This window comes from Schistocerca nitens, chromosome 6 (genome assembly GCF_023898315.1).
Source record: "Schistocerca nitens isolate TAMUIC-IGC-003100 chromosome 6, iqSchNite1.1, whole genome shotgun sequence".
Classification (NCBI taxonomy): domain Eukaryota; kingdom Metazoa; phylum Arthropoda; class Insecta; order Orthoptera; family Acrididae; genus Schistocerca; species Schistocerca nitens.
In genome coordinates, this window is record NC_064619.1 from 23954449 (window position 1) to 23980090 (window position 25642).

Below are 25642 nucleotides of genomic sequence, written 5' to 3' on the forward strand. Positions count from 1 at the left end.
GTTGTCGCCAGTGGTCGGCGGAAGGTGCACGTGCCCGTCGACCTGCGACCGGACCGCAGCGACGCACGGATGCACGCCAAGACCGTAGGATCCTACGCAGTGCCGTAGGGGACCGCACCGCCACTTCCCAGCAAATTAGGGACACTGTTGCTCCTGGGGTATCGGCGAGGACCATTCGCAACCGTCTCCATGAAGCTGGGCTACGGTCCCGCACACCGTTAGGCCGTCTTCCGCTCACGCCCCAACATCGTGCAGCCCGCCTCCAGTGGTGTCGCGACAGGCGTGAATGGAGGGACGAATGGAGACGTGTCGTCTTCAGCGATGAGAGTCGCTTCTGCCTTGGTGCCAATGATGGTCGTATGCGTGTTTGGCGCCGTACAGGTGAGCGCCACAATCAGGACTGCATACGACCGAGGCACACAGGGCCAACACCCGCCATCATGGTGTGGGGAGCGATCTCCTACACTGGCCGTACACCACTGGTGATCGTCGAGGGGATAGTGCACGGTACATCCAAACCGTCATCGAACCCATCGTTCTACCATTCCTAGACCGGCAAGGGAACTTGCTGTTCCAACAGGACAATGCACGTCCGCATGTATCCCGTGCCACCCAACGTGCTCTAGAAGGTGTAAGTCAACTACCCTGGCCCGCAAGATCTCCGGATCTGTCCCCCATTGAGCATGTTTGGGACTGGATGAAGCGTCGTCTCACGCGGTCTGCACGTCCAGCACGAACGCTGGTCCAACTGAGGCGCCAGGTGGAAATGGCATGGCAAGCCGTTCCACAGGACTACATCCAGCATCTCTACGATCGTCTCCATGGGAGAATAGCAGCCTGCATTGCTGCGAAAGGTGGATATACACTGTACTAGTGCCGACATTGTGCATGCTCTGTTGCCTGTGTCTATGTGCCTGTGGTTCTGTCAGTGTGATCATGTGATGTATCTGACCCCAGGAATGTGTCAATAAAGTTTCCCCTTCCTGGGACAATGAATTCACGGTGTTCTTATTTCAATTTCCAGGAGTGTATTTTAGATATGTACGTAGTTCGGTTTAGAAGTTACTAAGTAAGCAGAGATGTTATCAGTAAAGCAGCAAAATTACTTTGAATATGAATCCTAAACATTATTAAGGAATTAATATATCGATAGTTGAACTGAGAAACCAAAACTTTAATTCATTTAAAGCGCAAAAGCTCGTGTATAAGTGAAGCTCTTGTGATATTTTGCCGGCCGGAGTGGCCGTGCGGTTCTAGGCGCTACAGTCTGGAGCCGAGCGACCGCTACGGTCGCAGGTTCGAATCCTACCTCGGGCATGGATGTGTGTGATGTCCTTAGGTTAGTTAGGTTTAATTAGTTCTAAGTTCTAGGCGACTGATGACCTCAAAAGTTAAGTCGCATAGTGCTCAGAGCCATTTGAACAATTTTTGTGATATTTTCAGTTGGTTCTTTAGAGATGTATGCCAATATATTGCTAAGAGAGGCCAAAACACTTAATCCCGGAGGGGTATGAGGTAATATTTCACATACACTACATGTGGCTCACATGTTTCCACATTACCGAGATAATATTTCACGTACCGATATAATATCCAATTGAAGGATTCCTATTACTCACTTCCAGACTGTGTTAGGCGCGGTTGCAGATGTCACCCAGTTTACCACAAAGAGACAATTTGATATTGTTATAGCTACTCAAAGATCTACCAAAAGTGCCGCTACAAAATCGTTCAGTGAACGGCGCAAGCCTCTGAAAGAGGCCGACGGGCCACCGTGCGGTGGGAACCCGCCGACACCCAAGCGGCGGCTTTGCCTCGCAGAAATGCGGCCGGCTCTACCGCCCCCACTTCCAGCCAGCCTTACTCTCGATGTTAATCCTGGGTTTATAGCCGCGCTTTTAATGGATTCCATGAAGTGCGACGTTTTCAGCTAAAATATGCGTCTCAGAGGAACGAAGGTACCGTGCCACCAGTCTGTCGGTCGGGCTTTCACACTACCACTCGCAAGTGGGGCATTTCGCTACAGCCACGTACTACCTACCTTAATAAAATCTTTACGATAGTTCACTGAACTGAAAAGAAGGCAAGAAAAAGAGACCAGATTTGGTCAAGATGCGTTGTTTCTTTTCTCTGTGCCATTGCCTCCTCTGGCACTTTATAAGCAAATCAGGAAGTGAGAAGCAACAGCCTGAGGTTAGTCTTACAGTGCAGAGAAGATAGTAAACGCATCCAAACTAATTATTTCCGTTTTTCTTTTCTTCAGTGCTCACAACAGCACACTTAAAGTTTCCAATTAATGAGAAGTGTTGCAGCAAACAACCTCCGAGCTTTAAAAGCTTACTTCGCCGATCAGACATTGTTGTCAGACCTCTACACACCATTTCACCATTTTCCTTCAATAGGTGGCATGTTTGATTCAGCTGTGGGACGTCTGATTAAGAAGTGACGAACACTTCTCTCTTCTAACTGCTTTAGTCTCATCAGTCTTGTGACTGATCTGATGTGGCCCATAATGATTAGCTCTCTATGGAGTATGTTATGGCGTAAAGTCAAGCGCCGGCACGCCAGTCGGAAAGGAGAGAGCAGAGGAGGCTGTCAAGAAGACGTTAGCCACTTGCACGCTGACCGACCCCTCTCCAGGACGACAACGCAATGGCAGCCGCGCAGGTTCGAATCCTGCCTCGGGTATGGATGTGTCTGATGCCCTTAGGTTTAAGTAGTTCTAAGTCTAGGGGACTGATGACGTCAGTTGTTAAGTTCCACATTGCTTAGAGCCATTTGAGCCATTTGGTGGCAGCCGCCTGTATGGGAAGAGGACGTAAGCACCGTGCCGACAGGTCTCGGCCCACTTCTACAGCAGAAACAAGATTAGACACATTAGGACCAGCGACTTAAGTACTGTATATAGATTTCTTATTGGCATGTCACCCTTCGCTTGCGACACTTCTGTGTTTCTGTTCAAAGTTAAGTACTGTTATTTTTTATTTCATGATAAAACTCATTTTGCTTGAACTGTTTGTCTAGTGATCCGGGAAAGCATGTTTCCTAGACATTATACAACTAGGCAGGATTCAACACTGTATTTCTGCATCACGTAATAATACTAATGTTGACATTCTTCTAAATAGTTATCATTGCTTGTTTAAACTATCCTCCACCTCATTCCTGTTTTGCTATTGTTATGATGCATTCAAACTACAGCACTGAACGTGCCTATCATCTGCTTTACATATTCCAATTATTGTCATTTCTCTTTACACGTTCTGTCCCTGGCTGTTATATGATTCCCATGATCCCATCTGTTTTTGTTTTGAAACATTAACAGCTTTCACACAGTTGATGTTTGATCGACGGTTCTCATCGCCGTGGTATCGGCATAGTACATCAGTCAGCACAATAAATTTTACTACAAAGGTTAACGAACAATGGTCACATGTATTGTTCATTGGGTATACCGGTATCCACACTTACCTCATTCTCAACACCCCTCAGCCGATCGCTGCGTCAGTAGATAGTATTAGCGTTCATCTGTTCAGGTGCTGTACTAGAGGACTGATACAGTAGCGAACCTAAGGAAATGAGCGCAGTTACTAGATACTCTTTCAGCCATCACCTAAGGAGAATTGAGAATGACACAAGTGTCAAATCAGGTCATATCATCAAATAATACGTGTGATCTTTGTCTGTTAATCTCAGCAATTAAATTTCTAGACTAAGAGCTATTTTGCACTAACCTAAATTTACATTTTATGAAACTTCATGCAGAATAACATGCACTTTTGATTAAGCATATCATTACCCTTAATTTATTGTTTTCCTTGAACACTGATCACATAGAGTATACAGGCTTACAAGGTAAACGAAGCAGTCAGAAGAAAAAGTTAGATGTCAGTGTACTTCGTAGACATATACACCATCGCCGAGTACATAAATGCTAAGAGTTGCAATTGTCTGTGACATATAGAACGTTCACCAGAATGCATTAGTGTTATCGATGTTTAATGTTGTTACCAGATCTGGAAGGGTATTTAAGGGGTGTGAGCAGCGTCAGATGTAGAGTCAAGACGGGGTTATCAGAACCGGAGAGAGATTGAAATGGGCCTAATAGTGTGGCAGGTTGGTCGAATCGTGCAATATCCAGATTTGTGGGGCGTGTTGGGATGTGACAGCGGCCCTTTGTTGGACTGCACGGGAAAACGAGGGCAGCCATACTCGTTGTCAAGGTCCCAGTCGACCAAGTCGGACCCCAACAAAGAAGGATCGCCGTATTGTGCACCAAGTACATCGATACCGCTCCACATGACAGGTAGTAGACTCCATGTAACATTATGTGTCATCCAGCATCGTTGGTTGGAGACTAACACCATCTGGACTAGGAAATTACCGACCCAAGGATAGGCTGCTGTTAACACCACAACACGAACGGCTGCCTCTTCAGTGTTGCCATGCGCCGGAAGCAGGGACTGCCGATGAATGGCACCGTGTTGTGTTCAGGGAACAAGCGCGGTTCTGCACAATCCTGCCTGCACAGCGGTGTTACTCCTCGAGTCACTGAATGAGGAGCTGTCGGGTATGACTTCAGATCACTATCCGAAAATAACCTCCACCAATTAAACAGAGAACCGACTCGTGGAGATAACATCTTGGACCTACTGATAACAAACAGACCCGAACTTTTCGACTCTGTAAGTGCAGAACAGGGAATCAGTGATCATAAGGCCGTTGCAGCATCCCTGAATATGGAAGTTAATAGGAATATAAAAAAAGGGAGGAAGGTTTATCTGTTTAGCAAGAGTAATAGAAGGCAGATTTCAGACTACCTAACAGATCAAAACGAAAATTTCTGTTCCGACACTGACAATGTTGAGTGTTTATGGAGAAAGTTCAAGGCAATCGTAAAATGCGTTTTAGACAGGTACGTGCCGAGTAAAACTGTGAGGGACGGGAAAAACCCACCGTGGTACAACAACGAAGTTAGGAAACTACTGCGAAAGCAAAGAGAGCTTCACTCCAAGTTTAAACGCAGCCAAAACCTCTCAGACAAACAGAAGCTAAGCGATGTCAAAGTTAGCGTAAGGAGGGCTATGCGAGAAGCGTTCAGTGAATTCGAAAGTAAAATTCTATGTAACGACTTGACAGAAAATCCTAGGAAGTTCTGGTCTTACGTTAAATCAGTAAGTGGCTCGAAACAGCATATCCAGACACTCTGGGATGATGATGGCATTGAAACAGAGGATGACACGCGTAAAGCTGAAATACTAAACACCTTTTTCCAAAGCTGTTTCACAGAGGAAGACCGCACTGCAGTTCCTTCTCTAAATCCTCGCACAAACGAAAAAATGGCAGACATCGAAATAAGTGTCCAAGGAATAGAAAAGCAACTGGAATCACTCAACAGAGGAAAGTCCACTGGACCTGACGGGATACCAATTCGATTCTACACAGAGTACGCGAAAGAACTTGCCCCCATTCTAACAGCCGTGTACCGCAAGTCTCTACAGGAACGGAGGGTTCCAAATGATTGGAAAAGAGCACAGGTAGTCCCAGTCTTCAAGAAGGGTCGTCGAGCAGATGCGCAAAACTATAGACCTATATCTCTGACGTCGATCTGTTGTAGAATTTTAGAACATGTTTTTTGCTCGAGTATCATGTCGTTTTTGGAAACCCAGAATCTACTATGTAGGAATCAACATGGATTCCGGAAACAGCGATCGTGTGAGACCCAACTCGCGTTATTTGTTCATGAGACCCAGAAAATATTAGATACAGGCTCCCAGGTAGATGCTATTTTTCTTGACTTCCGGAAGGCGTTCGATACAGTTCCGCACTGTCGCCTGATAAACAAAGTAAGAACCTACGGAATATCAGACCAGCTGTGTGGCTGGATTGAAGAGTTTTTAGCAAACAGAACACAGCATGTTGTTATCAATGGAGAGACGTCTACAGACGTTAAAGTAACCTCTGGCGTGCCACAGGGGAGTGTTATGGGACCATTGCTTTTCACAATATATATAAATGACCTAGTAGATCGTGTCGGAAGTTCCATGCGGCTTTTCGCGGATGATGCTGTAGTATACAGAGAAGTTGCAGCATTAGAAAATTGTAGCGAAATGCAGGAAGATCTGCAGCGGATAGGCACTTGGTGCAGGGAGTGGCAACTGTCCCTTAACATAGACAAATGTAATGTATTGCGAATACTTAGAAAGAAGGATCCTTTATTGTATGATTATATGATAGCGGAACAAACACTGGTAGCAGTTACTTCTGTAAAATATCTGGGAATATGCGTGCGGAACGATTTGAAGTGGAATGATCATATAAAATTAATTGTTGGTAAGGCGGGTACCAGGTTGAGTTTCATTGGGAGAGTGCTTAGTGATGTGTCGGCAGCTGGGCCAACACCTTGTAAATAGAGGTGGCTTAAGGCACGCTAGACTAACGCAGACGGGCGTGAAGTACTGAACAGGATACGTAATTAATGCTATGAAGAAAAGTACGTAGCTGGTATAATACTTATCTTTAATAACTCATTGTGGTACATCGCACAAAGGAGACTTTAATTACAATCACTGTAAGGCTAATGGCGCCTTGCTAGTTCGTAGCCATTAACTTAGCTGAAGGCTATTCTGTCTCTCGGCTAATGAGAGAGAAAGGCTTCGTACGTCTAGTCGCTAGCTCTGTCGTCCGTACAACTGGGCTGAGTTCGAGTCAGTCTCTCGAGACCTGCCTTGTGGTGGCGCTAGGTTTGCGATCACACAGTGGCGACACGCGGGTCCGACATGTACTACGGGACCGCGGCCGATTTAAGCTACCACCTAGCACGTGTGGTGTCTGGCTGTGACACCACATTCCTCCCCCGCAAATCGGCGAACGGTCGTGAGATAAGGCTTCCGCCCGCCGTGGGGAGGACCCCATGTTGACGTATGCGATGAGGTGGGGAGCCTAACAACAGGCGAGGCTGTGCCACCCGCACCCGGCCATTCGGTCCGAGGGGAGCTAGGAAACGCCTGAAAACCTAGTCCAGGGTGCACGTCAACATGCGGTGTATGCGCCCGTAAAGAGACAGGAGGGGCCGAAGGGTCGACCTCCATGTGGTCGGAGAATCCGACGCGCGATGACGACATCTGGTCCTGAGCGGGCAAGAGTTCCATGGCGGAGGACAGCTGGTCACGGGAAGCGATCGGCGGCGCGTGACCCAGGGAGGCGCTTGGCGGCTGCAGCGAAGCGTCCACTGCGGGCGGCGCCGGAGGCGGCTGCGGCGGCTGCGGCGGCTGCGCGACGCCATGAGGCAAAATGGAAGGCAGCGTCGGTAACACCTGGGGATGAGGCGAGCCAGTAGATGGGTCCCCAGGGCGCTGACCTGACGGCTCCGTCGCTGAAAGCAGACGGGGAGCGGCAGAACCCGGGCGACGACAGAGGCGCAGCTGATTGAGATGCCGACGCACCTCACCAGAGGCCCCCAAAACCAAATACATTGCGCGGCCGAGGCAGCGAAGAATGCGCCCTGCGAGCCAACGCCGTGAACCGCGATAGGTGCGATAGAAGACAACGTCGCCAGGAGCAAAAGCAGGAGTCTGCCGCTGCACAGGAACCTGATGCGGCGGATGCAGCAAAGACATCAAGGTTCGATGAGAACGACCATGGAGCAACTCAGCCGGCGAGCGACCATCGCGGGGCTGAGAGCGATACGAGGACAAAAAGAGCGATAATGCGTCCTCCCGAGAATGCGACTCTTTCAATTTCAACATCTGTGACTTGAAAGTCCGGACCAATCGTTCAGCGGCACCGTTTGACTGAGGCGAAAACGGCGCGGACGTCAGATGTTGAATACCATTGGCCTTGCAGAAGGACTGAAATTCTGCGGACATGAATTGGGGGCCATTGTCGGAAACAATAGTCTGCGGAAGACCTTCAATGCAAAAGATAGCAGACAAGGCTTGGATTGTGGCAGAAGACGTCGTGGAAGACATCCGGACAACAAAAGGAAAATTACTGAAAGCATCGACCACAACCAACCAACGAGCATTCCAGAATGGACCAGCAAAATCGATGTGCAAGCGTTGCCAAGGGGAAGTGGCTTTCGGCCATGCAAAGAATTTCCGCGGCGGTGCGGATTGTTGTTCGGCACACGCCACGCAAGAGGAGCACATATTCGTAATCGCAGCATCGATTCCGAACCAAGTACAGTGCTGACGAGCAAGTTGTTTCGTACGCACTATACCCCAATGTCCGTGGTGAAGAAGCCGTAAGACAGAGGACTGTAACGAACGTGGGACCACGACTCGGGACTGATCATTATCCGAACGCAACAACAAAACACCACGTCGTACAAAAAGTCTCTCCTTGTGAGCAAAAAATCGGCGAACCAGCGGATCCTCGATCCGTGACTTGGACAAGGGCCATTGCGTAGCAACAAAACGCAAAACGGGAGCAAGGACAGGGTCAGCAGCCGTGGCTGTAGCGACACGACGAAAATCAACCGGAAACGATGCGACCACGCCATCGGTTTCCGCATCAATGAACATGCAAGCAAGTTCGGAAGAATCGAATGCTTTATCCTCAGCAACAGGCAAACGGGACAACGCATCAGCGTTTCCGTGCTTAGCAGTGGACCGATACAAGATATCGTAGCGGTACTGCGAGAGGAAAAGAGACCAGCGAATGAATTTCTGCGCCGTACGCGGAGGTACCGGCTTGTTCGGATGAAAAAGCGATGTCAAAGGTTTGTGGTCCGTGATGATGGTAAAGTGACGACCATACAAGAAATCATGAAACTTTGTAACACCAAATACGAGAGCCAAAGCTTCTTTCTCTATCTGGGAATAATTGCTTTGCGCAGATGAGAGCAATTTTGACGCAAAGGCAATAGGGCGATCATGCGGTCCATCTTTGTGCGCAAGCACAGCACCGATCCCGAAATCCGATGCATCTACCATCAACAAAAGGGGTTTCTGGGGATCGAACGGCGTAAGGCAAGTATTTGAAAGTAACGCCGATTTCAACTGGCGAAAGGCGCGTTCGCATTCCGTCGTCCAGACGAACGGAACACCTTTACGGCGTAAGCGATGAAGCGGAGCTGAAATGGAAGAAGCACTGCGCTGAAATTTATGATAATAATTTATTTTACCCAGCACACTCTGTAGTTGTGTCAAGTTCTGTGGCGACGGCAAGGCCTGTATGGCACGGAGGTGCTCTGGACTCGGATGTATTCCTTGGGCATTGAGGACATGGCCCAGGTAGGGTAAATCCCGAGCAAAAAACACACATTTGTCCTTCCTCAAGCGAAGGCCATTTTGTCGCAAGACCTGAAATAATGTTCGGAGATGTTGCAAATGTTCGGCTTCTGTCTTTCCGGAGATCACAATATCGTCCAGATAGTTCGCAGCAGTAGGGACCGACGCACAAACAGTTTGTAAATATTGCTGAAACAATGCAGGTGCGGACGCACACCCGAATGGCAGTCTTTTGAAGCGATACAAACCAAGATGCGTGTTTACCACCAAGACGCGCTGGGATTCTGCGTCCACCGGTATTTGCAAGTACGCATCTGCTAGGTCCAACTTTGAAAAATATGTTCCCGGGCACAGTTTGTCAAAAAGATCTTCCGGGCGGGGCAAAGGAAAAGTTGCAGTCACAAGTTGTGGATTCACAGTTGCCTTGAAGTCCACACAAAGTCTCAATTTTCCGGAAGGTTTTGGCAAAATTACTAAGGGTGAGGCCCAGAGAGAAGCCTGCACACGGTCAATTACACCTTGAGATTCTAAATCGTTTAATGTTCTTGCGACCTCATCACGCAATACGTGGGGAACATTGCGCGCTCTGAAAAACTTCGGTTGCGCGTTTGCTTTCAGTTCCAAATGTGCTTCATAGTTCTTAGCGCAACCAAGGCCCAGTGCAAAAATGTCCGCAAATTCTTCACATAGACTAGACACACTGGCGGAAGGCACAGTCGAAATCACTGAGAGGACCTGATTTACTATAGACAAATTAAACAACTGAAATAAATCTAAACCAAACAAGTTCACTGCAGTAGAAGAACGAAGAACGCAAAATGACACAAGTTTTGTTTGTCCCTTGTATGTTGCAAGAAGGCTGCACTGTCCTAACACTGGTATTTTCTGGCCTGAGTAACTATTGAGCTGAACATCTGCGGCACGCGACGGAGGTTTGCCCAGTTGGTTGTACGTGTCGTGATTGAGCAATGAAACTGCAGCTCCGGTATCGAGCTGGAATGGTATCACTTTGCCTGCAAAGTCTAAGTCTACAAAAAGTTTATTGTCCTGCTGACGACAAAAGCGACTGCGTTGTGCAACTGGAACAGACACTGGGACAGAATCACGTGCGACGTCGACGCACACTTTTTGTGGAATGAACACTGTCACCGGACGGGGTGGAATGAACTACATGAATATCCATGGGCGAAGGTTCATGAGCCTGAGTTTCCTTGGTTCGTTTCCGGCGCGAAGCAAAGGGCCTGGAATTGGTGTGAGTGTCTGATCTGAGCTTTTTCTGGCAAACACTTTGGACATGTCCTTTCTTATGACAGTAAAAGCAAATAGCTTGGCGTGACGGGCAATTTTCACGCGAATGTCTAGTTGCACACTGCGGGCATGATTTCACTGCATTAGCTTGCTTACGCGGCGCACGTGTTTGCGAGCCAGGCTGCCGCTGCGCTGACGGGCGCGAGGGCCGCTGAGCGTCCCGTGCAGCGGGCCCGGCGGGCCGGTTAATGTGACACACTGCCGGCGAAGTTGCAAATGAGTCCTGAGCAAAGTCAAGTGTGTCTTGCCTGTCCAATATGTCTATCACTTGTTGAAGGGAGGGATTAACTAGTTTCAAAATCTGTTCCCGTATGCGAACATCAGAAACGTTCTGTGCAATGGCATCACGCACCATAGTATCTGAATAAGGAAGTCCACATTCGCATTGAAATTCACAATCCCTAGTAAGTCCTTGCAATGTCGCAACCCACTCCCTATTAGTCTGACCGGCCGTACGTTTTCGTACGAAAGAACGTATACCTTTTTGCAACGACATTTACTGTTTCCTTGAAATAGGCATCTAAAGCAGACAAAAGTTCTTCGTAGGACAGAGTCGCTACGTCGCGCCGGGGAAACAACTTCACTATCACTCGGTAGGTGGACACACCGACACAAGAAAGCAAAAACGGCTGCCGCTCATTACCTTGATATCTGTAGGCGGCCAGATGAAAGCTGAACTGGCGGGACCACTCTTGCCAGGACTCGTGGGTGGCATCAAAGGGTCTGAATTGAGGCGGAACAGCATGTTGTGGCTGCGGTAGCGATGAAGCGGCGGCGGCCGCATCGGTGTGCAGCGCACGTTGACCCTGGACGAGCTGTCCAAGAGCATCCAATAACGCCTGCGTCTGCTGATTCTTCAAGCGATAAAATTCGGACAGTACATCTGGAGATTGTGGCGAAGCCATGACACAAAGAAATTAGTGCAAAGTAAAACACAAGATCCTTTGTAGACTCGTCGCCATGTGATGTGTCGGCAGCTGGGCCAACACCTTGTAAATAGAGGTGGCTTAAGGCACGCTAGACTAACGCAGACGGGCGTGAAGTACTGGAACAGGATACGTAATTAATGCTATGAAGAAAAGTACGTAGCTGGTATAATAATTATCTTTAATAACTCATTGTGGTACATCGCACAAAGGAGACTTTAATTACAATCACTGTAAGGCTAATGGCGCCTTGCTAGTTCGTAGCCATTAACTTAGCTGAAGGCTATTCTGTCTCTCGGCTAATGAGAGAGAAAGGCTTCGTACGTCTAGTCGCTAGCTCTGTCGTCCGTACAACTGGGCTGAGTTCGAGTCAGTCTCTCGAGACCTGCCTTGTGGTGGCGCTAGGTTTGCGATCACACAGTGGCGACACGCGGGTCCGACATGTACTACGGGACCGCGGCCGATTTAAGCTACCACCTAGCACGTGTGGTGTCTGGCTGTGACACCACACTTAGAAAATGTAGTCCATCAACAAAGGAGGTGGCTTACAAAACACTCGTTCGACCTATACTTGAGTATTGCTCATCAGTGTGGGATCCGTACCAGATCGGGTTGACGGAGGAGATAGAGAAGATCCAAAGAAGAACGGCGCGTTTCATCACAGGGTTATTTAGTAACCGTGATAGCGTTACGGAGATGTTTAATAAACTCAAGTGGCAGACTCTGCAAGAGAGGCGCTCTGCATCGCGGTGTAGCTTGCTCGGCAGGTTTCGAGAGGGTGCGTTTCTGGATGAGGTATCGAATATATTGCTTCCCCCTACTTATACCTCCCGAGGAGATCACGAATGTAAAATTAGAGAGATTAGAGCGCGCACATAGGCTTTCAGACAGTCGTTCTTCCCGCGAACCATACGCGACTGGAACAGGAAAGGGAGGTAATGACAGTGGCACGTAAAGTGCCCTCCGCCACACACCGTTGGGTGGCTTGCGGAGTATAAATGTAGATGTAGATGTAGATCACGACTGGTAATAATTGAGGGAACTCTGACGGCACAGTGGTATGTCAGAGCCACCCTGCTTCGTCATGTGTTACCTGTCATCCGATAACAACTTGGTGCCTGAGCGGTGTCACGGCTCAGCATTTTTGATTTACCGGCGAGAACATTTCACTTGTTTTCGCCGCAGCGATAGGGGGCGTGATCGCTGGGCGCTGTGTGCGCTGGTGCGCGGAGCGACAGTTTTGGGAGGACGGCTCGGTCGGCATGTGGCGACAGGACGGAAGCGGCGGGGAGTCAACTGGTGCCTGCCGATTAAGGACTGCGATGAGTGTGGCTGTTTGCGAGCGTGTGGGGAGGACGGAATGCTCGCTTGCTTAGCGTGGTTCCCCATGACCAGCTGTTGTTCGTTGGGCCTAGCACTCGAGTGTAACAGTAAACTGCATTGGTGTGGTTCTCGTCACCTGGCTAAGGCCGAAATTTTCATATACTTTTATTATATTTCATGATCATTGCTTTATTATGGAGTTGGTACTTGTAGCCAACATTTTGTAATTTGAAATACTTAAGAGAATATCATCACGTGCCAGGTGTCTACAGTGAAGAATTCTTAATTTGTTTCATAGTATGGCACGGTATCCACTATCATCGATCTTTTTATGAAAGTTCTGTCCAGATTATTATTAAATTAGACTTCGTTAAAATTGGTGCGTTTAAATTGCAAATTTTCTAATTCTACTAATATTGCTTGGGATAAACCCATCTATTTCTTGATATTGACATATTTGTGTATTACGTTGTGTTTCTTCTCGAGACAGACTGAATTGATTTTGGAACACGTGGGGGGGGGGGCGGGGAGGGGGGTGGAGGGGGTACTTAAATGAAAATTTGCTAGATGACACAACCGTCGTGTAATTGAAAACTTGACAGTGTTTATTCATGTCACCAGTCGTCAATGTTATTTCTGTCTTGTAGCTTACTTAACTGATATAAAATAATTTAGAAATTTTGTGTATTTGTCTCGAAAGGTGAACTGATGTCACATGACATTGACATTCGTGTAGGGTTTAAGTGAAATCAAGAGAGAAAAAAAAACAAAAAAAACTGATTATCATTGCCACATTTTTTCTTAGCAGGCAGTAGGGAATTTGTTGCACTCTTGCCAAATGGGATTTTTTAAAGGTTTCATTTACATGTAGTACAAATCACAAGTTCTATATTTTTCCGGTGTAATTGTTAATATTTGTACATGTTACACTATTGTACGATATAATATACCTTTTACTAACAGTACCTTTATGTAATGTTTCAGATTGGGGATGCATGTTCTTCTAGAGAATGTTTTGAAAAAAAAATTATTGCTAAAATTTCCTTTTAAACTGTTAATTGTATTAACTTGGATGCATAATCAATTATTGTTAAATAATAAATTTGTGTCAACAAGACTAAGACCAAATAAATGTGCCTACACCTTCCCCATCCTGGCTCTGCTACCGTCTGTACATCATAGTGCCATTTTCAGCATGGCGGTTCTTCTCGACACATGGCACGTGACTTTATGAACTGCCTACCTCATGTTAAGACACTCTTCTGACGAGCAAGGTCTCCAGATCTGCTCCGGTAGAACGTTAGTGGACCGGCATACACGTCAGCTTTGTCCCAGTGTCAGTATCGAGTCTATGAAGGAGCAGTTACAACACGTGAGGGCCAGCTCACGTCAGGAAACGATACAACGCTTTCCAACTGTATAACTGCATGCATCTAGGACAGAAGGGGTGGAAAGTCATGATGATACTAGGTGTACCGGTATGAAATGAGCGTTAAGATACAAATGTGTCGATAGGGAACATTTATTGTGAACGAGCCTTAATTTTCTTTGTTTGGATGGTATGACATCTGTCAAAGATATTTGGTATACATCAAGTCATGGAATAAACAACATCATATGTTTTCATCCCGTTAACAATGTCGAATTTTGTACCAGAAAGTGACGATTTGCGGAAAGCATTAATTTTTTGTTTTCATTTGAAAAAAAGTGCTGCAGAGTCGCATCGAATGCTTGTCGAGGCATATGGTGATCATGCTCTATCAGAAGCAACATGGTTTCAACGGTCAAGAAATAATGATTTTGATGTAAGAAGACCACCAAAAAAGTTCGAAGACGCCGAATTGCAAGCAATATTGGATGAAGATGATACTTTGAGTCAGAAGCAAATGGCAGCAATGCTAAATGTTGCACAACGAACAATTTCTGAAAGCTATGGGAAAGATCCAAAAGTGTGGAAAGTAGTGCAACATGAATTGAATGAAAGACAGATGGAAAACCGAAAAACCATTTGTCAAATTTTGCTTCAAAGTCATGAAAGAAAATCAATTTTGCATCGAATTTTTACTGGCGATGACAAATGGATTTATTTTAAGAATCCTAAACGGGAAAAATCATGGGTTAATCCGGGACAGCCATCAACATCGACTGAAAAATCAGATCGATTCGGCAAAAAGACAATGCTCTGTGTTTGGTGGGATCAGAAAGGTGTGGTGTATCATGAGCTTCTAAAACCCGGTGAAACTGTGAATACTAATCGCTATAGACCACAAATGATCAATTTGAACTATGCATTGATCGAAAAAAGACCAGAATGTGCCAGAAGACATGGCAAAGTAATTTTTTTACACGACAATGCACCTGCACACAAAGCAAAACTGGTTCAGCATACAATCAAAACACTTGGCTGGGAGCTGCTACCCCACCCGCCGTATTCACCAGACTTGGCCCCTTCCGACTACCATTTTTTTCATCAATGGGACACGCGTTGGCTGAGGAACACTTTGATTCCTACGAAGAAGTCGAAAATTGGGTGTCTGATTGGTTTGCTTCAAAAGACGAACATTTCTGTTGACGTGGTGTCCACAAATTGCCAGAAAGGTGGTCAAAATGTATAGAAAGCAATGGTCAGTAACTTGAATAAAATGTTTTTACTTTTCAATTCAAAATTAGTGTTTCATTTTCACAAAAAAAACGCTCATTTCATACCAGTACACCTGGTAAATGGCTCATACTCTCAGGTTCTTTGTAAATTTCACTTGGTTTTGTAATTACTGAAATAACATCATGTACCCTTTCAACCAGTGAAGTTTAATTTTGTTCCCCCCTCCCCTTCCGACCAGTTCACGTTCCCTGTCCGGTGTATGGTAAAGTCAAACTGATGTAAACCTATGAATTAAGTTTTTACTTTTTGTCTCATTTTCAAATTAATGCCTAAAGTTGCCTACATATATTGACAGTGAGAACCACATTTTGTTCATAGGGGGACAGAAGGCTATTTGGAGGAAGGTTTCCGTAAGACAATCCCATTAATTCCGTGATACGAAATCCCAACACAACACTACGTTAGATGCTTTTTAAGAACAGTGTTTTGGTGGGAGTATATGGGAATATCTTTTAAAGCAAGAGTGCAAAACACACAAACTGTGACACGAAAAGGTTTGCGTACTTCACATAAATTGCTTAAACAAAGATAATGAGTGATGCAGTGTTTTCCTTATTTACTGCTCGCTTCAGTTTCAATCTGAGCATTAGTGCTCGTACTTTCTTAGCCCTGTTTTCTAGGCTTCCCTCCATGTCAGTTGTTTTCCTGCCTCCCTTCTTTCCATTCCGCGTAATTTAGGTTTCAAATAATTAATTTTTTTAATATTTTGTTTAACGCCCATCCACAGTTCAGTTCCACGCTGTTCTGATTAGCAGCAGTTTTATTTGTGGAAGGTAATTCTACGTACGTATCTGATAAAAGAGCTGTTTTTTTTCTTCTGTAACTGGGTAACCTCTTTTGATACTAGTCAGTTGTCAGGATGAGCATTACTGCAAAGGGCACTTTGTTCTAAAGCACTATGTCAGGGTGAAAACACTAAATAAATTACTTTTTCCTCTCTTAACAACATGTGGGCAGGGTGGGTTCTTCCTTTGGCTCGGGTACGAGGTAGAATGAAACAGCATTTTTACATAAGATAACTTTTATTGAAAGATTTGTACAATGGTTTCCTTACTGGATTGTTCTGGCCGGGAGAGCGGCAGCTGTGTCGTTTGTGAAGCCTTCTGCTTGCGTGAGCGGCGGCGTCTGATTACGCGTGGTGGTGTGTATCTCGTATCGATGTTTTGCCCAGTTGACTGGAGACACGCATCACATGGTGGCCCGTTTAAGTATTGAGAACGAAGTCGTGAATCGGATGGTGATACCTTGGATGTGGCATCCCAGTGTTTCTCTTCTCTAAGCGGCCGCTTGTTTTGTGCATCGGCCAGCGGAGCCGCGTGGCGGGGGAAGGCCAGTGTCCCGGACTCGAACAACGGACTCCAGCTTGCCAGTCTTCGGCTGTCAGATCTTCTTCACCAGCTCACAGGTGACTGCTGAGGTGAGGCCGTCTCCTTCCCGTCCTCACGAGTCACCTGGGTACGTAAACACTTCGTACGTACACCCTATTTAAGATTTTCCAATCATTTAGACCACTCTCCGTAATTTTACTTTCAACAAAGAGCTTCCCTTTCTCCTTAGCTGTTACTGTCGCTTATATTAATCTTCATTCGTGTGCTGTTCGTTTATTTCTTTTTTTTCGAGCTGCAAATACCGAGGTTGAAATTGCAGTGGTTAGCACACGGTATTGGATGCAATAGGACGACGGGTCAAATCCTCTGCAGCGCCTCCACACTTAGATTTTTCATGATTCCCATAAATCGGCCCAGGCAAATGCCAGGATGTTTCCTTTGGAAAGAGCACGGCCGATTTCTTACAACATTCTTTCATAATCAGAGCTACCGCATCGTCTCTGGTGACACGACTATCGGCAGGACAGTAAACTCTAATCTTCCTTCATTCCTGATGAAAATTTTGCAAATGATGCTGATATCAAGTTTGGTCAATTTATCGACTTTTCTAAGAAGGGTTGTTTTGAGACTCTTTGGTATGTTGCCCTTTGTAATTTCTTTTTCTCCTTTGAAATTTTGTTATACGATCTTCAATATTTCTCGGACATAAATGTAGAACAGCATTGGTGATAACATTAAATATAGCCTTAGACCTCCCTTTTTTTGGAGACAGTGATTTCCATGTTTTGTTATCTTTGTTCAAGTTTTACACAATGTTACTGTGATACGATTCCAATGTGAGCTCGAGCTGTAATTAGTCTAATTTCCACAGCACGTCAGATTTCTAGGCTCACGTTTAGGCCAACCAGTGACAGGGTTAGTGATTATGCACGTCTCTGGGCTTCGTTAAAGAAATATAGACTTGTGGCGTGTGTCGGTGCCTTTAAATATGCACTTTCATTTAACTTGTAAACTTTTAATTAGCTTTCGATAATGCGAAATGTGCCATCCTGTGAAAAATAACGGAGTAAAGAGAATGCCAAATCGTCTAATTTTGCCTATTAAAAGTCAGTACGATGGGACTGAAATAAAATTCCAAGATGGAAAAACTTACATTAAAGCAAATTTAGACAAGGATAGACTTTATCACCAATCCATTTTTAGTTTATGTATCTACACCGTTTTTTAAAAAAAATGAAAGACAAGCACATTTGTTTATGAGGATTAATAATATTTGTTTTATTAACGCTCTCCTATTTCAAGTCGACTTAATCTTATCAGGTGAAACTGCAAATTAACTACAGAATTACTGTGCGAAGTCGAATTGGAAAAGGGCGTGACTGCAAGATCTGTATTGCGTAAAAAGAAGTAGACACATTCACTGGTGAAGAACAAGCCCGATATAAACTTGTACTGCGGAATTAAATCCTAGGATAAGTCTCGATTTTAATGACTTGGCTTGGGGCACAGCTTATTCTCAAAGTAGAGATATAAAAAGGTCAATAGATATCAACAAATATATGAGCAAATAATTAGAAATTTAGTAAATTAGACAGATATGGAACAACTATGAATCTCTAGGCTACATTGACGTCCATAAGTAAAACCTCCACAGCCTTGGAAAACAAGAACCGCATCCAGATATCTCGAATGTAATCTCTACGAAAGATTACAGGTATAATAAGAATTGGCAGATAGAGAAACGAAGACATTGGAAGACTACTCCACATCACTGTAATTAATCACACAGTAACAAACTTCAGAGGAAAATGGTTGATACATATGGAAAAATGATTAATTATCATTACACTAATATTATGAACACCTCCGGGTAAACGTAAAGTGCAAAGGGCGAGACTACCTGTGTCAATAAAGGTCTAACACACGGTTTATAGCTGATGATGATTATTGTGCTTTGTAAAAGACCGTCGAATAACAAGGCATCGTCTACTACGGGAACCAAAGGCACCCCAGTCAACAGCAGATCAAGACGTATTAGAAAATCACAATAAATTTAAAGGGATATCTAACCAAGAATAAAGTATAAAGCACATGTATCAGCATAGCACTTCTGCTCATGATTTACGGAATATGTTACTAATTACAGTTCATGAAATTAAACAAAAAATTAGTAAATACTACTCAGTCTGGAAATTTGTTTCGCGTCACTGCATAAATGTTGCAGAATACACAAGTCTTGATTTGTGTTCATATTTGTCAGATGTTAACGCCAGGATGAATTATTTTGGGCAACAAGTGCAATATAAAAGTATTGTAATTAAAACGCCGCCGGCTCTCAGGAAGGTGAATAAATCAAATATAACCATCATTCACCATGCACAGCCTGGAATTCCAATTACCGGAATAATCTGATGCCTCTAACCAGTAATTAAACGTAGCCGCATTTCTATCATCCCTTCCGAAATTAATCATGTGCGATAATTACCTGAGAGAGTAGAACTATCTGAATCGCACTAAAGCCAGAAACTAATATTAAATTCTGTCTGCTCTCAATTACCTGTTCACATAAAATTCTCCCACAAACTTGCCCCACTATCGCCTGTATACCAGTATTCAAGCTACAAAGAATATCTCGTTTCTTCTTCTTCTACTGGTCTTTGTTTAGTGTTATTGTACTATTCTATTAACGTAATATTAATTACATCTGCTCTGTCATTTTATACATAGCAACGCATTTGGAGCATCTTTTGTTCGTCTCCAGGCATGAAATTATCGTCTTCTTTATTTCTGGAGCTACAGCCTATGAAAAGGCGGGGCATTGTCGACCATCTGTCTCCTCCAATCGTCTCTCGATTCACCAGTCTTCTCCTGTTCCGTAGCCCTAACTTACACAACATATACTGCCCCCCATATATATCTTTCACAGTGCTTTGCGTTCCCAGACATCCAAAGCATTTGTGACCTGTTGTGTTAGAGCGCACGTTACGTATGCACACATAACAACTGGTTTTACAATAGTTTTGTAAATTGTCGTCTTCAGCTGTCTTGAAATGTTACAGGTTCACCACTTGCTAAGAAAGCTGTAACAGCACAACCCGCAGCTGTTGTTTCTCGTGCTGGTCACTTAGATTGTTTTTTTCCTTACTTATGACCAAACAAAGTGGAGACGCTTCGCATTACAAAACTACATATTTTTCCATAAAATAGTCTCTATTTCTCACAAACACAGCTACGTGTTGGCAAATGCCATATTCTGAGTCGTCCTATTGAAAATAATATCATCTACTATGCTTGGTATTATTCACATGACAGCATCGAGAGCCGAGTTAAATAACGTGATACGAAATCTCCTTGCTTAAGTCCTTGAGAGATCGAAAAATTATTGCAATATTTACCATTAGCTTTCATTTTGCAGCTGGTGTTGCTTTTGGCCATTTCCAAGGGTCTTGTTTAAATGTGTGTGAATTCCTAAGGGACCAGACTGCTGAGGTCATCGGTCCCTAGACTTACACACAACTTACACTGACATACGCTAAAAATAACACAAACACACACGCCCGAGGGAGGAGACGAGCCGGCCGCTGTGGCCGAGTGGTTATAGGCGCTTCAGTCCGGAACCACGCGGCTGCTACGGTCGCAGGTTCGAATCCTGCCTCGGGCATGGATGTGTGTGATGTCCTTAGGTTAGTTATGCTTAAGTAGTTCTAAGTCTAGGAGACTGATGACCTCAGATATTAAGTCCCATCGTGCTTAGAGCCATTTGAACCATTTTTTGAGGACTCGCCCCTCCAGCGGTAGGGGCCGCGCATCCGTGACATGGCACCTCAAACCTAGCGACCACTCCGCTCGGCAAAGATCTTGTTCAGTTTATTGGTATCCCTAGTTCACGTAACGCCTTAAAAGACCGTTTCTGTTGACACTCTCATAATCTGCTGTTTAGGACGCAGGTGCAGTTGATGCACCGTCATATTGTACTCGTAACACTTTTCCTTTCGTAATCTAAGGACGAACTTCTGATTTGTCGATACTCTTTCTTTCCTGATAGCGCACTGGTAATCCAGAAATCGTGGCTTCTGTTCATGGTCGTTATTTTTTGTTCAATGTCATGGCAAGTACTGCAAAACAAATGGGACTTAACTGCTAAGGGTATCAATCCCTAAGCTTACACACTACATAATCTAAATTATCCTAAGGACAAACACACACACCCATGCCCGAGAGAGGACTCGAACCTCCGCCGGGACGAGCCTCACAGTCCATGACTGCAGCGCCTTGGACCGCTCGGCTAATCCCGCGCAGCCATGTAAAGTACTTTGTAACAGCATTCATCAGTGCTATTCCTCTACGGTTATTGCAATTTGTTCTTTCGCTCTTATGTATTGTATAATGGTTGGATTTTATTTCAATTATCCATATTTTATCAGTTCCTGCAGTTTCTTTAATACCTCTATACCGCCACAAGAAAACCTTGGTATCTTATCTTTCCCACAGCTCTGTAACTCCACTTTCCTTTACAAGTACAGTCACTTCTTCCAACGATGGTTCCTGTTCTTCATCATTGCTGACAGCTTGTTCCACTTGTCTCTCTTCTTCAAATTCCAAGATTTCCAAAGATTTCAATAGTTCTTGAAAATATTCTTTCCTTTAGTTTCATCTCCGGCCAACTTCCCTTCTTTATACCTGCATATAGTTGTCCGAGACTGCCATCCTCGTTTTATCTCTTTTACTCCCTTAACGTTCCTCGATGTCTTTCTACCCATTGTTTTCAAATTCTTTCTTTTTTCTTCCGCAAATAGTTTTTCCTTTCCGTCTCATTTCTTCACAATTTTGTCTGGCGGCACCTTCATCTCGCTTGAGCATCTTCTTCCTTGATCTACTTTGTTCCTCAATAGCGTTCTCACAGTCATCATCATACCACTCACTTCGTCTTTCTCTGTTTCCCATGTCTCGACTTTCATCGCATGTTGTGTTGTTCTTTCCATTAGTAGCAACTGCTATTCGGGACAACTCCCTCCTCAACAGCAATCGCGATGACTGGTGCCTTTTATACTTCATATCCATTTCTACATGTCTGATGTTTGGTGATGTGAACATCACCATATAGCGGTCCGAGTCTGCATCCGCACTCTTCTCACCTTAACATCCTTGATATCCGAGCCGTGCCTTGTTTGGATAAGCACATGATCTATCTGGTTGACTGTTTCTGAATCCGGAGGTTTCCACGTCCCTTTATGGATATTCTTTTGTGGGAATATGCTGCCGCTTATGATGTTTTTGCTTAACGAAAAATGAACCAGCCTCAGTCCGTTATCATTAAACTTTTCGTATACAAAGGGCGTTCAGAACGTTTTGCACAGTCATCTCTAACTTTTTTATTTTTTGCAGGAGGAGAATGAAATTTTTTGTCGACATACTTGGAACATTTAGCTATACATTGCGCCTACTCAACGTAGCCTCCATCAACTGTGACCCATCTGGCCCAACGTTCTTTCCATTATGTAAATGCACTTTGGTAAAATTCTGGAGATTGACTTTTACACCATCGCTTGACACAGGAAATAAAGTCTTTCTCACTATCAAATGTTTTACAGGGCAGGTCGGCCTTCAGGCGACCAAAGAGGTAAAAATCAGATGGAGCCAAATCCGGACTGTAAGGAGGATGAGGAACAATTTTCCCACCCATTTCCCTTCATTCACTCCTCCATCGTAAGGGCTGCATAGGGTTTGGCATTGACATGGTGTAGTCTGATGAGCTGACCCTGAAGCTGTGGTCTGTGGGTCTTGATGGCACGACGCAGCTTGTCCAACGACAAACAGTAATGGCCCCGGTTAAATGTGGAGTCAGGTTCCAAAAAGTCAATGAAAATGACACCACACTGATCCCAGAAGAAGGAGGCCATCACCTTTCGGCCTGCTGTTCGTTAAAGTCTTTGATCCTTCTTCCAAGGGAAACCCGGATGAAGCCACTCCATGGATTTGGTTTTGCCCTCAGGTTTGGACAAAAACAATCATGTTTGATCCTGGGCAATGACGCCGTCAAAACACTGTTTCCAGTCTTCAGTAACGGTCTTCATAAGACCCTCGCACACATTCTTCCTTATCATTTACATTTCTCATTTCAATAATCCAGGCATCCAACGTGCACAGATTTTTCTGTACCCTAGTGAATGTACCAGTGATACCACACTACCCAATGACAAACGAGTCATTTCAGCAAGCTGTCGAGTCGTCACACATCTGTCATTTGGGTGATTTGATCAATTGTCTCCTTATTCACATCACTCATTTCCGCCGATGGTCTACCGCATCGTGGATTGTCTAGGAGAGAGAAATCACCTTCTTTAAACCTCTGCAATCACCGCTGGATACTGCTGCGATCCACTTTGTCCTCCCCATAAACAGGAAGCAGTTACCTGTGAATAGATACGGCAGCGTCATCGCCAGTCTTGAAGAGGAACTCTATCACCGACCGTTGTCACAACCTGATATCCACTTTACTGTCCATTATGGCTCACCTGTAAATAAAAGAAAATACTTTCATACGAGGGCAGTTCAATAAGTAATGCAACACATTTTTTTTCTCGGCCAATTTTGGTTGAAAAAACCGGAAATTTCTTGTGGAATATTTTCAAACATTCCCGCTTCGTCTCGTATAGTTTCATTGACTTCCGACAGGTGGCAGCGCTGTACGGAGCTGTTAAAATGGCGTCTGTAACGGATGTGCGTTGCAAACAACGGGCAGTGATCGAGTTTCTTTTGGCGGAAAAACCGGGGCATCTCAGATATTCATAGGCGCTTGCAGAATGTCTACGGTGATCTGGCAGTGGACAAAAGCACGGTGAGTCGTTGGGCAAAGCGTGTGTCATCATCGCCGCAAGGTCAAGCAAGACTGTCTGATCTCCCGCGTGCGGGCCGGCCGTGCACAGCTGTGACTCCTGCAATGGTGGAGCGTGCGAACACACTCGTTCGAGATGATCGACGGATCACCATGAAACAACTCAGTGCTCAACTTGACATCTCTGTTGGTAGCGCTGTCACCATTGTTCACCAGTTGGGATATTCAAAGGTTTGTTCCCGCTGGGTCCCTCGTTGTCTAACCGAACACCATAAAGAGCAAAGGAGAACCATCTGTGCGGAATTGCTTGCTCGTCATGTGGCTGAGGGTGACAATTTCTTGTCAAAGATTGTTACAGACGATGAAACATGGGTTCATCACTTCGAACCTGAAACAAAACGGCAATCAATGGAGTGGCGCCACACCCACTCCCCTACCAAGAAAAAGTTTAAAGCCATACCCTCAGCCGGTAAAGTCATGGTTACAGTCTTCTGGGACGCCGAAGGGGTTATTCTGTTCGATGTCCTTCCCCATGGTCAAACGATCGACTCTGAAGTGTATTGTGCTACTCTTCAGAAATTGAAGAAACGACTTCAGCGTGTTCGTAGGCACAAAAATCTGAACGAACTTCTCCTTCTTCATGACAACGCAAGACCTCACACAAGTCTTCGCACCCGAGAGGAGCTCACAAAACTTCAGTGGACTGTTCTTCCTCATGCACCCTACAGCCCCGATCTCGCACCGTCGGATTTCCATATGTTTGGCCCAATGAAGGACGCAATCCGTGGGAGGCACTACGCGGATGATGAAGAAGTTACTGATGCAGTACGACGTTGGCTCCGACATCGACCAGTGGAATGGTACCGTGCAGGCATACAGGCCCTCATTTCTACATCTACATCTACATCTATACTCCGCGAGCCACCTTACGGTGTGTGGCGGAGGGTACTTATTGTACCACTATCTGATCCCCCCTTCCCTGTTCCATTCACGAATTGTGCGTGGGAAGAACGACTGCTTGTAAGTCTCCGTATTTGCTCTAATTTCTCGGATCTTTTCGTTGTGATCATTACGCGAGATATATGTGGGCGGTAGTAATATGTTGCCCATCTCTTCCCGGAATGTGCTCTCTCGTAATTTCGATAATAAACCTCTCCGTATTGCGTAACGCCTTTCTTGAAGTGTCCGCCACTGGAGCTTGTTCAGCATCTCCGTAACGCTCTCGCGCTGACTAAATGTCCCCATGACGAATCGCGCTGCTTTTCGCTGGATCATGTCTATCTCTTCTATTAATCCAACCTGGTAAGGGTCCCATACTGATGAGCAATACTCAAGAATCGGACGAACAGGCGTTTTGTAAGCTACTTCTTTCGTCGATGAGTCACATTTTCTTAGAATTCTTCCTATGAATCTCAACCTGGCGCCTGCTTTTCCCACTATTTGTTTTATGTGATCAAGGTGGCGTAAGGCCGTAGCATTGAATGGAGATTACGTTGAAAAATAGTGTTGTGTAGCTAAAAGATTGGGGAATAACCTGGTGTATTTCAATGCTGAATAAAACAACCCCTGTTTCAGAAAAAAAATGTGTTGCATTACTTATTGAACTGCCCTCGTATACCAACTTATAGCTAAATGTTCCATTCTCCTCCTCCAAAAAATAAAATAAAATTAGAGACGACTGTGCAAACCTTTTTGAATGCCCTATCTCGATTGTACTTCCTCACATTTGGTGTAAACACTGTTTCTCTTCCCATCGCGACACTGTTATCTACTAGAATCACTTTCATATCAATTTTCGCTATCGTCTCGTATGTGCCTTCAAGCTGTTCACGAAAGGAGTCATTGACCTCATTATTCACTTCCTCTGCTGGAGCATGTGGGCGAATCAGTATGATAGCGAAGAATCTAATTTTTATTCCCTGTGTTCATATTAGACGGTTTGTGGCCTCAAAACTCGAGATCTCCGACTCGTTTGCCCTGTGTACTAGGAAACCGGTTCCAAGATTGGGTGTACCACTGCTGCTCCA